The sequence below is a fragment of the Chinchilla lanigera genome, unplaced genomic scaffold (assembly GCF_000276665.1).
Source record: "Chinchilla lanigera isolate Chin_1 unplaced genomic scaffold, ChiLan1.0 scaffold00038, whole genome shotgun sequence".
Lineage (NCBI taxonomy): Eukaryota > Metazoa > Chordata > Mammalia > Rodentia > Chinchillidae > Chinchilla > Chinchilla lanigera.
In genome coordinates, this window is record NW_004955439.1 from 4,538,178 (window position 1) to 4,552,231 (window position 14,054).

At 39.6% G+C, this 14,054-nt stretch overlaps 1 long non-coding RNA gene across 1 annotated transcript in view; it reads left to right on the forward strand.

Annotated features, from left to right (window-relative positions):
* The window catches only part of LOC102016312, a 55,512-nt gene that overhangs the window by 15,368 nt on the left and 26,090 nt on the right, over positions 1 to 14,054 (forward strand). Inside the window, exons 2-3 of the long non-coding RNA XR_261972.1 lie at positions 3,702 to 3,795; positions 12,648 to 12,861. This is a non-coding gene — a long non-coding RNA (uncharacterized LOC102016312). The remainder of the gene's footprint in view (positions 1 to 3,701; positions 3,796 to 12,647; positions 12,862 to 14,054) is intronic.

The following is a 14,054-nucleotide window of genomic DNA, read 5'->3' on the forward strand; positions in this document are numbered from 1 at the left end:
CCTACGAATGCCTCAAGTTTATCTTTATAACCGAGCTGTATGCCATTATGTATGGATATCACAGTTTCTTTACTCATTTGTCTGTTGATGGACATTTAAGTTGCTTCTAAGATTTAGCTATTGTGAGTTGTGCTTCTATAAACATTGGTATGCACGTATCTCTGTAATATGATATTTTTAGCTCTTTGGGAAAGATGTCCAGAAGGGGAGGGGCTGGGGACTTAGCTCAGCGGCAAAGCACCTGCCTGGCAAGCACAAGGTCGTGAGTTTGGTTCCCGGTACCGGAGAAAAACCAAAAAAACCCCCCAAAACAAACAAACAAACAAACAAACAACAACAACAACAAAAAAAAAACCAGAAGGGGAGTAGCTGGGTCGAATAGAATTTGTAGTTTTAGTCTTTTGACAAATTTCCATACTGATTTCCATCGTGGTTATACTAGTTTACATTCCCACCAACAATGTAGAAGGGTTCCTTCTCCCCTTCTGGCACTCTCCCCAGCATTTATTATTTGCTTTCTTGAAGATGGCCATTCTTTCTGGAGTAAGGTGAAATCTTAATGTTGTTTTAATTTGTATTTCTTTAATGGCCAGAGATGAACATTTTTTCATAAATTTGTTGGCTAGTTGTGCTTTTGAGAAGCATCTAGGGGCTGGGGATTTAGCTCCGCAGTGCAGCAGCTGCCTGGCAAGTGCAAGGTCATGAGTTCGATTCCTGGTACCAGGAAAAAAAAGTAAGAGAAGCATCTATTCAGTTCATTTGCCCATTTTTTGATTGGGTCTTTTATTTTGGGGGAAGGGTTTATTTTATTTTTTATTTTTTTTGGTTTTTCTCCAGTACCGGGAGCCGAACTCACGACCTTGCGCTTGCCAGGCAGGCGCTTTTGCCGCTGAGCTAAATCCCCAGCCCCGGGGGAAGGGTATAATTTTTTGAGTTCTTTATGTATTCTACATATCAGGAATTTAGGCTCATTGAATTAATTTAACCTGTGTGCATGGCTAGGGAGGTTAAAAAATTATAGATAACAGCTAAGTACTCTGGGATATATTAGAACTGTGGGAATACTATACATATTTATCAAAAAACTTCCTGATAGCCTGTGTATAAACAAAACAAATGGAAACAGCAAACATAATCTTTGAAAAAGCCCTTAAATGCATGGAAGTAACTCAGGTGAAATCTGTTTACCTGCTATGATTTCCCAAAGGGTTCCAACAATGGTTATTAAGGAGTTGGGAGCTAGTGTACGAGATTGTAGTGTACCCAGATGTTCATCATAACTTTGCAAGCTGTTGCGCTCCTGAGGGAAAGAAGAAATCCAGAAAGGGGAAGAGTCACCACCTGGCACCCACCACTCATGAACTGGTGCTGAAGGAGTGAGTGGGAAGTGGGATGGAGGCAAAGCTCTGGGACACAGGGGACAATTGGCTAGTGAAGGTGTCTTTGCAGACACTCCCCAGTCATACCATCAGAAGAGCTCGAAAGCAGAGCCAGAGATCCTTGGGGAGGGGCTTACCTCTCTTTACCCATGGCTTCATCACTTAGGCTGAGACTACAGAGGAGGATGGTAGGTGCGGAAAGCGAATGCCAGTGTTTCATATTCCTTTGTAAACAGCGACAGAAAATAAGGGCAGCTGAACATGATTTCTGTGCCCTTGGTGACTTCACAACAAACAGGCCACAAGTGAAAACTACCATACCGGAGATGACTTACTCTTCGTTTTCCTTCTTTGGAGAGCCCTTCCTGTTTCAATTCTCCCTCCTCTATCAGTCACTTCTATGCTCGTTATTTTGGTTCTACTAAACCTGATGTTGAAAAGCAGGGTTGTGGCACAATTTGCTGGTTTTCCCCCAAATCTGCTTTTCTGTCTGAGTAGCTAGAGGAAACCCAGAATGAAGCCTACATTTCCCAGCATACACTGTACGGGCTTTGTGTAGATTTGTGTAGCCATGTGACCCAATTTTGGCCAATGAGAATTACTGGCATGGGTAGGGCGGTACCCCTACAGGGACAGTCAGCTCTTCCTCCTGTCTGGTGGGACTGTGGATTGGGTGTGGGTGTGTTGGCTGCTACCAAGCATCAACACACCCACAAGATAGCTCTGCTAAAGATAAACTCAAGGCTTTTGTAGGTAAATGGATGCAACTAGAGACCATACTCATAAGTGAAATAAATCGGACCCACATGTGTATCTCCTTGGTGTAGGAACCTGAAAGAATAAGTAAAACTCAAACTGCACAATAGATGATAGAAAAGAAAAAGAAATTGCTCAAAGAAGGGAAAGACTGGGATGAGGGAAAGAAGAAAAAAGAAAGAAGGAAGGCAAAATATAAATATATATAAGAATAGCTGTGATAACTGTATTGCTGATGTCTGATATATATTGAAAGGAATAGTTAATGCTTAAAATTTTTCATGTTCTGATCAATTTTGCATGCTTGATCTAGTAATCTGGGCAGCTGATTTGAAGGTAACAATATGCAATGGAATTACCATGGTGAATTCCTACCATCTTGTCTAGTGAAACTCTGTATTATCTGTAATGTCTAATAATTATCTATTAAGAATTATCTATTTAATGTCTAATAATTATCTGTAATTATCTAATAATTATTTTCTTATTCTCTTTAATGTTTCAAACAATCTTCCATTCTTACATCTGGTAATCTGAGCAATGTAGTTGAGGATAGTGATATGTAATAAAACAACCACTGTTCATTCGTATTATTTTGTCTTGAAATGCTATATCAGTTTAAATGTTCTTGCTCTGGTTTGTTTATATTTGTGAGCTGGTATGCTGCTATTGCTCTATTTTTTGTTTGTTTGTGTCTCATTTACTACTGTCTCAAAAAAAAAAAAAAAAGATAGCTAGCTCTGCTGTCTGTATTGAGGATAGCAAAGCAACAAGATAGAGGGAGGCTGTGTGCCTGCCAACAGTGGAGCTGCCGGGCCACTCTGACATAACTAATGTAAGGGCCAGATAAGCCACACATCTCAAGTCTATTTTCTGTTGCTCAGACCTAATCCTAAATGATGGGAGAGCTGTTGCCTGCTTCAAGTTAAAATAACTACTGACATTGTTTGAGTGCTTCCTCTGTTCTAGTCTGTTTTAAGAATTTTAGGTTTGGTAACTCAAGAAAACAACACTTTGTAGGACCATTTTAAATCCTCATTTTATGGGTGAGGAAACTGAGCCAAAGGGATGCCATATAACTTGCTCAAGGTCAGTCACATAGCTAGTAAGTGGCAGAGTGAGAACTTGAATCAGGCAGTGATTCAGAGCACATGCAGTCTTACCACCTGTAACCCAGGTTGGTATGCATGGCTGAGGTCCAGATCCAGCCTAATGCCTATTTTGTATATTGGAACAGAGCCACACTCATTCATTTATAGGTTGTAGATGGCTGCACTTGCCCTATTACCGCAAAAGTGAGCAGTTTTAACAGAGGCCAGGTGGCCCCCCGAGTCTATAATATTTAGAAAAACCCCTGTGATACAATGTACTCAACCTGATGTGGAAAAATGTAAATCTATATAAAAGATAAATTAATAATGATAATTAATTTTAGAAAATAGTTGATAATAGAATTCTCTAAATGATAAAGAAAAAATTTCTTTTGGTTGTGCCTTTTTTTGTACTAGGCACATTATTAGGCCTTTTTCATAATTATTTTGTTTATTCTTTACAACTGCCTTATAGGTGAATGTCTATATCCCCATCTTGAAGATGAGGAAATTGAAGCCCAGAGAATTAAGTAATTTCTCCATAATGACACAGCTCTTAAGTGGGCAAGGTAGGATTGAACCCAAGATTTCTGATTGCAATTCTATAGTCTACGTCACCTTACTTAAAGCATTTGAAATATAACTTAAATTATAGAAAAATGGGCTTTTCCAGGAAAACAAAGCATATTTGAATATTGTAAGCATTACTATAAAGATTTGTGTAGTAATATTTAGTAAAGAATTATTTAAACCTAGATTTCATATCAAACTGATCTTTATTCGATTTTGGTATAAAATATTTTCACCTAGAAACCCTTGGAAAACTAACTGTAAAGCATCTTTTCAGAATTTTGATTTTTCTGCGTTATATATAAAATTACCAATTTTCAGAACTGCATACTGTGTATGAGGGATTTTGAATGAGAAACATGAAACATGGGAGCTTCCCAGACAAGCCAGTCCAGATGTAGTTCATGGTTGATGTGTTAGCCAGGCCATGATTCCCTGATCACTTAGCCAGCCAATGAATTTACATCTTCCAGGGATTCTAAGAGAACCTCAAACCTTTCCCTTGAAAAAAGTAATTCCATACATCATATAGTTTTCCAGATCTTTGGAACCTTATTGACAATATCCTGGTGTCTCTCAACCCACAAATTGAGAGCTCCTGATTTATCTCTAGTGTCTTCTCTATATCCTTACTAACAGTATAACTTTGGACAAGTTGTGCAAACTTGTTAACCATTGATTTTTTCATCTACAGAGTAAGAATTATGATGATATTTTTAGGGTTTCTATAAAGACAGATAATCTACTTTTGGTGCTGAGCAACCTGTTGCATACCAAGCATTGAATAATATTAACACTGATCACTGGAGTTGGAACTGGCTTATCTGTTTTATAACTTTGTAATGTTATAATCAAGGGTTCAGTTATAGGACTTATTGATCACTGCCTCTATCCAGCACTATGCTAGGATTTGTAGGGAATATATCATTCAATTATGCTAAAGAATTTGGAATTTAAGAATATATAAAGGAGATTGGTCTATAATTTTTCTTTTTTATAATGTTTATGACAGGTTTTGGTATCTGGGTTATGTTGGCTGCATAATATGAACTGGGAAATGTATTTTCCTTTTCTGTTTTATAGGAGTTTGCATGGGGTGGGTATTGTTTCTTTCTCAAATGTTTAATATGTTCCTTAAGTGCCTAATATGTTCCTTAAATGTTTAGTATGATATTTCTTCCTTAGATACCTAATTCACCAGAGAAACCATGTGGTAGAGTTTGAGAGTATGAATTCAAATACTTTGGTAGATATAGGACTGTTCAGATTTTGCATTTCATATGTATATGCTTTTATAAGTTTAAAGTTGCATTTCAAGAATCTGTCAATTTAATCTGAGTTGTTCGGTTCATTGTCATGATGTTACTAATCATATTCACTTTAGGAACTACAGAGTCTAAAATGGTATCCATTTTTAAAATTTCTAATATTGAAAAATTAACTTTTTTCCTCAGTCTTATTAGGGTTTTATCACTGTGATTAACTTTTTAAAGAATCAGTTGTTGGCTTTTTAAAATTTATCTATTTTTGTTGCACTGAATTCTGCCCTGATTTTTATTATTTATTTTCCTGCTTACTCTGAGTTTGTCTTGCCCATCTTTTTCTGGCTTCTTAAGGTGAAAACTTGATACTTGGAGAATTGATTTTATGCCTTTCTTTCTAATGCAAACATTCAAAATTGTAAGACTTCCTCTAGGTGACCTATAGATTTGATATGCCACATTTTCCTTAGCTTTTGGCTTAAATATTTTCTGACTTATCTTTTGATTTCTTTGTTGACTCAAGAGATATTTACAATGTGTGGAAATTTATATTTGAGGTTTTTCTAAATATTGTTACAGATTTCTAATTTATTTCACTTCTGGACTTCAAAAGTTTGATCTTTCAGAATGTATTAAGACACACATGCCATCCAGTTTGGTGAATATTTTATAGGTACTTGCTAAGAAAGATTATTCTGAGTGGCTGAGGCTATAGTCTTTATCTAGTTGAGGTTGGATCCAGGTGTCCTTGGCTCTGATCTTGTCTTATCCTTTGAGGCTTTCCAGCTTCATCTGCCATTACAGACCTTAGTAGGGATTAGTGACTCACAGAGGTTCACGAACTATGAGTCCACCACCCATCTCCAGACAAGGAGCCTAGGCCTTGGACAGACTCACAAGTAAATATGGAAAGTCAATTGGCTAATTTAAGTCCTGTTTAGAGATGCTTCATAGTGGTCTCCATCAGTGTCCTAGCAGAGATGGGACCTGGTGGCCAACAGAGGCTGATCCCAGCCTGACTACTAAGAAGGTGCTGGCAGTGACACACTGCCTGCTCTCTATCCTCCTTTCTTGACCAGCAGCCCATATGGATGTGTCAAACTATAGAAAATTAGTTGAGTGTTTTTTGAGCTTGAAAAACATAAATAGTATAAGATCAACCATAGAGTCTGTAACAGGGTATGAGGTTCAATTCTTCTCAAATATTTTCTCATCACTAAGTCCTAGAACTAAACACTGTATTTTGCCATATATAGACCTGCAGGTTTGACATAATCTGACAAGAAGGGTTACAACTATAGAAGGTGAAGATAGGTAAGCAGCCCCATTGAAAGAAATCTGTGTCATAGGGAGTGCTACATATTTTGGGAGCTATACTGCATGCCACATGTTGAAATTATCACTGTTAATTACTGTGTTCTCAAAGGCAGAAGTTAATCATGCTTCACATTCCTGAGAGGGTACTATACAATGCTAAGGATCTCTAGGATTGCTGCATTTAGAAAAGAAAGAAATAAGAATAAGATATTCAGTTAAATTTGAATTTCAGATAGTGATGTATAATTTTTTATCATTTATCCAAAATTCAAATTTAACTGGTGGTGTTGGCTAATTAAACTGGAAACTTTCTCGTCTCCATTTGGCACTGCCAAAGAGGACAGAATTCTGGCCCTGGCAAGCTACATTGTAGGGACATGAGCCTCTGATTGAGATGTTCATGACTCTGTCTCAGGATGGAGGCAAACTCAGCCAGAGGCCAAGTTCACAAGCCACTCTGAGTCACCTGAGGATGCTCATAAAGATCTTCCTTTTGAGAGCTCCTATAAAAATAATAGATAGGTTTATGAGGAGCTTTCTGTACTCTCTAATTATTCATTCATTAACTGCCACAGCATCATGTTGAGGTTGATAAATATTTTCACTGCTTTTATTCTCTGTGAGAATGAGCAGGAGGCTGACTCATTGGCCACTTGGCAAGTCAGGAAAGGACAGGCAGCAAGCATCAGACTAGGCCTTAGAGCCATGCTGCTAGTAGTCTAAAGGCTGGGTGGCCTTTGGGGTGGCCCTAGGGACATTAAAGTACAAATAAAAAGCAGATTGTTCCTGTTGTATAAGAAATCAAAAACACAAATAAGGACCAAAATAGATGATAGTTATTGGGATATAGGAAGAAAATGTTTAAATGGGAAGGAAAATGTGAGGGGGAGGAGGGAAAGAAGGGGGAAAAAAAAGAATTATGATGTCTTATGTACATGTACCAACTCCCCATGATGAAGGTGATGATTACATACTGCATACATGTACTAATACTTTTTTTAAAAAAAGCAGAAGAGGAATAAAGAAGATGCTGTGATACTTTCAAAAGCTTCACATTCTTAACAGCTCCACCACTGGGATATGACACAGACCAGAACAAAAACATTCACAAAGGAATCTATAGAAGACAGGGTTTTTTTTGTCCCTCAAAAAAGAGAATAGCTTCCTTACTCTTCCTTTTTTCCTAAACAAGCAAAGTTGAAGTATCTGGTCAGAGTCTGGAAAAAGAAGGTAATCAGAGCAGTAAGAATGTTTCATTCTGAAATAATAATAGATCTTAAACGAATATCTCTTATATCAGGTCCTTTACATGTTTGATCACATTTAATCTTCCCAAGAAATCTCTGGGTACTGATTGTACCTCTTGTACTGATGGGAAAGTTTAAGTTCAAAGAGCTCAGGAGACTCACTGAGATCTATATTGCTGGTCTGTGGTGGAGGCGAAGGTCAAACTCAGGCCCTGAGGGACTTGAACACATGCACCACATCTGCACAGACACTTTGATCCCTACATGGGAGAAGCCTAGAACACCCAAATCTCATTAAATCATTTGTCTTTTAAGATATCATTTACATTACTTTTTTCTATTTTATCTTTTTGTATTCTAAATCCATCACAGTGTAAAAGACATGCAGAGACACAATAGAGTCCTGTCAATGTTCCTGGGCTTGTAATAACATCACCTAAAGCACTATCCTGGTGTTTTCCCAAGAATATGATAAGAAGGCTCAAATAGGCTTTATTCTCTTCCTTTGAGAGATGAAGAAACTGAGCCACAGAGAGGGTAAGAGTACTTAGGGCTTGGATTGGAACCAGGATACATCTTGGCTCTCTCCATTATCCTTGTTGAAAGATTGAGGAGATTATAGTTCCTGCTATTGTTTGGATCTGAACTGTCCCCCAGAGGTCCGTGTGTTAAAGGCTGTTCCCCAGGGTGGTACTACTGAGAGGTGATGGAACCTTTAAGAGGTGGAGCCTAGTGGGATGCCTTATGTCATTGGGGGTGTGCTCTTAAGGATATTGTAATAATCCAATTTCTTCCTCTATCTATTTCACATTTCAGTCATGAACTGAACAGTTCATTTTGTCACATGCTCCCACCATGATGTGCTGCTTCACCATAGGCCCAAAAACAATGGGGCCAACCTACCATGGACTGAGATCTCTAAACTATGAACCAAATAAACCTTTCTCTTTGATTATCTCAGGTCTTTTTTACAGTAAAGGAAAGCTGACTAACATAGTACAGTACCCAATCTGCAGTTTGTGTAACACTTTTTTCCTTCACATGTTTTCCAACCCTCTGGGTCATGACTGACATCTAGAATCAGGACTGCCCCACTAATTCATCTTCAGAGGCTCCCTTATTCCAGCATCTCCTGCAGTGATGTCTACCACTAGACATCTGACCTATCTGCACAGCCTCATTGGCTACTCTCCTTCAGAACCAACAGTGATGTCCATCCATACAATGTACGCCCCATTTCCAGAACCATGGGCAAAAGGATTTCCTTTTTCCTGGTCTCAAGTATTCAGTGATATCAACAGAAGATGGACTAAAGCAGAGGTTAAGAAGGTGGGTGCCAGCCAGGTGAGGACAGACCTGGGCATCCCATGCAACCTTACTAGGTGGGATCAACAAGGGTAGAGCCCAGCTCCTGACCTTAGAGGCTGGGGAATCAGTGCCAGTGAACTGAGAGGGTGCACCAACCTTGCAGGTCAGATTCTTCTCTAATCTGGCTCATACAATTGACTGGTTGCTGCCAGAAATCCAATTTATTGCTTTAGAGTAGAACCATAGTGCTGGACATGAGGACTCTCCAGTCAACATGTGCTCTCTCATCTCCCCATGTGGCAAGAGAAGTTGTTCTCAGATGGTTGCTTGAACTTGGGGTCAGATAAGAAGAATTAGCCTCTGCTGTTTGATGTCAGGCTTGGCCACCTTTAATGTCCTTCATAGATATATCTGATGCTTGACTTGGACAGGTGAGTCCCAGGCAGGATCTGCCTGTACCTGAGGATGCTTGAAGGATATGGTGCCTTTAATCGGCCCACAACCTGTGTGTTGTGTGTGTTTTTTAATATAAACTTTACCAGAGCTGGGGAGAGAGGCAGAAAGTAGAATGGAGGAGAATTTATGTACCAGAGCTTGCGAAACTGTGTGCTAAGAAGTTATAGATATAAGTACCGATCTTTCCATTCCCTAAGGGCACCAGATAAGCCTGGACCAGCTTGGCTGGTCATCTCCAATTGCACTTTGTCTACTACATCTGTTGTGGGTTGAATTATATCCCCCGTGCCCTAAAAAAAGATACTCAAGTCCTAATGCTCAGTATCGGTAATGTAAACCGATTTGCATGGGGGGGGGTGTCTTTGAAGATATAATTAATTAAGATGAGGTGACTGGTGTCCTTATAAGAAAAGGGAAATTTAGACATGGAAGACTGTTAAGTAAAGACTCAGAGTGAGAGGGACATATGCATCAGGAGAATACCAGGTGACAATAGGGCAAAGATTGGCTTCTAGAAGCAGAGCTAGATGCCAGAAAGCATCCAAAATGAACATAAACCCAGAAGCCAGGAGAGAGGCAGGAGATAGAATCACCCTCAGAGCCCCCAAAGTAGCCAACTCTGCTGGTTTCCCAATTTCAAATGTTTGGCCTCCTGAACTATGAGAGAATAGATTTCTGTTGTGTTAAGCTGCTCAGCTCTTGATGCTTTTTTCCTGCAGCCCTAGGAATGTATACAATACCACAAATATTATCCCTTTATCTATGGGATAAACTCAAGGTCATATTGGCTTGCATCAAAAAAATGCAAACATATGTTGGTTCTTAAAAGCTCACCAAGCATCCTGTATCTCAGGATATATCCTTGCTGCCTCTCCCAGGGGCCCCTCGGTGACAACATCTCACAGACCCTTTTCTCCACTCCAGTCCTCTCTACCTCAGTTCCTCTTTACCTCTTCAGAGGAGCAGAGCCAATTCATTCATTTCTGTGTCATATGCAGGATGCAGTAGCTGACTTGTTGGGTTTGACCAAGCACTGAGTTTCTAACTTAAGGGATAAAGGCTTATTTCTGAGGAGATTCATGAAGAGTTACCTATGCAATTGTGCATTTAATTGTTCTTTAGTAGCTATACAGTTTTTAAAAAAATACAAGTGACTACATCAGATTCTGTCAGGTTAAACAACTTGTCCAAGGACAGCTGAGGTTCGAATTTAAACCCGTATGACTTCAAAACTCTTCCCTATATGCTATTAGACTTCAGAAGACATAGCCTTATAAATGTTTGAAAGGGCTTAACAAATTCCCATTCTTCTCATAATTAGTTGCTGCTGTAAGTAAATATAAAACCACCAAAGAAATGACCATTCTAGTGATGATCTATACTTGTTATTCTTAACATATTTTTAATATAACGATAAAAATAACAATTATTATGTGGTCCATGATAGAGTACAGGCTTAGGAAATTTTGTATAGCAATTTTATACAAAACCTTATAGACAGTTCCTTGAATAATCAGCTTTTGTGTTATATTTTAAGTTTTGATAAAGCTCTAACTTTTTTCTTTGAAATATATAAGCACAGCTGTATTCACAAAATTTCTTTTAAATCCTTCCTATACTAATTTTCTTTTAAATGCAAATTTTGTGTTGTATCAGACTTAGGCATGCTATGACATTCTTAACCAAATAAAATAATAAAACACTCATTTTTAAGAAGTCTTTTTCTACCATGTGGTAGAACCACTTGACTTGAACTTATAGAAATGTTTAGCTTGACTTATTAAACTAAATGAAACTTGGGTGAGGGAAATTCCTGTTTTAGTCAAGTAGGGACCACTAAGCTCATGTTATTCAAATATCCCTCAGTGTCTGTAGAACTAGTGTACTGTAAGTCTCCTGTGTCACCTTGCTCATGTAAACTCTACCTACAGGCCAATCTTGACATCCACAGGCAGCAGCTACACTGAGCTGGGGGCCTTGAGCCACCTCTGTGCTCCTGTGCTGCTTGGTAGAGTGAATACACAATCTGAAGGCCTTGGATGGAGTTCATGTACCACTAACAAGTGATTCTGCATACATCAGAATTTCCTGGGCATGGCCATGTACTTCATTTGCCTAGTGCAGAGTGAGAACACAGGGCTGGTTCAAAATCCTGAAGCATTTCAAGACGGTGACACAGAGCATTAAGCCAAGTATGGGGCTCAGCTGTGCCAACAGCTCAGTTCACCTGTCACTAAGCTGGCCCGCACTGGGGGCTGGCCTTGCTGCTTTCAGAACCTGAGCACTCTCCTTTTACAAGCTGGCATTGGGGTTCCAGGTCCACATGTAGTCTATCACCAAGTTCTATGGCGTCTATAGCCCGGACCCCTGTGGAACATGTCATCTCTTCCTTGCCTTTCAGGATGTTACTTCTAGGAACTTTCCTTTGTCTATGTGCTCCTCAGCTTGCTCAGCTCAGCAGAGAGCCTGTCCTGCCACTGTTGAAGAGCCTTGGTAGGATTCTACTCGCTCCTTGACAGAAGGCCCAACTTGACCAGGAAAGTTAAAACCTGACCATTTCTGTCTTGCTTCCTTCCCCAGCATCCTCAGTTCCTACCACCCTCTCCTCTGCCCTTGAGTGTATCTACCCTGGCCTTATTGCACATTACCCCTCAAGGATAGGTGTTCTGCAATCTGGGTGTCTTCTCACAGGCTGTTACTTCTTCCTAATCATCTTTTTTTCTCTGTTTTACCTGGCCAATTTGTATTAAGCCTTCATGTCTTGGCATAAGTACAGTGTCTGCAGGAAGGTTTCCCAGCCTCCCAGATGAGGCTAATTCCCTGGTTCTCCAAGGTCAACACTCTTGACCAGGCCTTATTTCTTCCCATTGGGTTGGTACAACTCCTTATTCTTGCTTAGGTACTTCCTGGCCAAGAAGATAGTGCCTGATCCAGCCTTCTTCCTGGGGTGCCTACATCATATTAGAAATCTGAAAATATTTGTGGATGGATGGATGAATTCATGGCTCTCTTGTGAATTCAGAACCATACAGGAGGAGAGTTGCTGTTGTTTAGCAACAAAAGAAATGTGTTTGCTGCTGTGTTTGCTACATGAAAGGCCCATAGAAGGTTCTTGGCTGCTGCAGCTCTACAGAATTACAGTGTGACTCATCTGACTCACTGAAATGTCCACTGCTTGTGTTGATATCAGGTGTATTTTAAAAAGGAATCTTCTCTGATTATGTGTGTTTTTTAAAAAAAATTTCTTTTCTATGTTTCTAGGTTTGACAACATAGATAAATTATTTTGATCACCAAAATGAACGACTCCTCCCCAGCAAAGTACACTTTAAGAAAAGTATCAAGCAAGAGGAATTTGCTGTTAAGGTTCATTTTTCTTGCAAATACATTTCCTCTGGTTGGAAAGAGGAAACAAGCTTTCCTCCTCTGCTCCACACACCACAGAAGAAAGGGCATGAAGAGGAAGTGAAGTGTGGGTAAGTGGTGCCAATGAATCTTCTTTAAAGATTCAACACAGTCACCTGTGATAGTTAGTGCTTACTCCTTTTGAAAAAGAGTCAGGCCCACTGCCTTCTGCCCCAGGCCATGGCTGTGCAAAGTAATTGTTTAAACACTTTTTTCCTGCTGTATTTTTTTGTCTTTTGTTGAACAGGTAAGAAAAAAAATTTAAGAAAAAGTCTGTGGAGTAGATTAGGCAGGCTGGACTGTAGAATGAGCTGAAAAGTTAGGGGACATGAGAAGGTTGACAAGCTGTCCTAAGTTGCTTGGACCAGAGGAATTACTTGAATCTGGGGCTTTCAGCTTTAAAACCAGGACAGTATGGACAAACAAGTATGAGTTGGTCCCCCTACTACCTGCCAGCCTGTGAGGCAGCAGATGCAGCCCTAGAAGAACCCCAAGAGCCCTCACTGTGGTGTTACATGCCACAGTATCCCCAAAGTGCCACCTGAGGACCTTATAACCTTACCATCTTCCAGTGAAGTTTTGAAGGTCAACTCTGGCCTGAAATTAGGAACCCAGATCATATTTTTATCATTAGCTTCTCACTTTGTTTTATTTTCTAGAGTAAAATCTTTTCAACTTTTGTTTTAAAATGACTTCTGATTAAAGAAACAACAGGAACCTGGGGTGAACTGAGATTCTGACAGATTTAAACTGTCAAAATTTTTCCCTTTCACTTACATTGAATGCAAATTTCAGTTCCTAAAAAAGCCAAATAAGGTAATAAATATTAAAGGAAGGAGGTTTGATTTATCTTTTTCCAAAATGATGACCTAGTAGTAAAATTGCTGATTGAGGAAAAACACATTGACCATTCATGCTAACCGAGACATCCTTCATGGCTTTTGGAGAGTTGTTATTAAGAATACTCAGACCACTTTCTAACACCACCTCCAATGTTTCTATGGGTCCTGGGAGTATGTGCTGTCATCCTGGTTTACAGGAAACTCAGAGCTGTTATGGGGCCGGAGGACAGGCGGCCTGGTCTGTCTCCAAGGTCAATAGCTTTCCCTCTGTGCTTTGCTACATTTCCTTTCCTTGGAGGCAGGGAAAGAAAATGTTTTCTACTGCTCTGTAGCTCTCCTGCTGGATCTACAGGTCAGAGCAGGAAAGTTACATTGCCCAACTGCTAAGTACCTCCAGCTGAGTGAGAAAGATGAACCAGTCC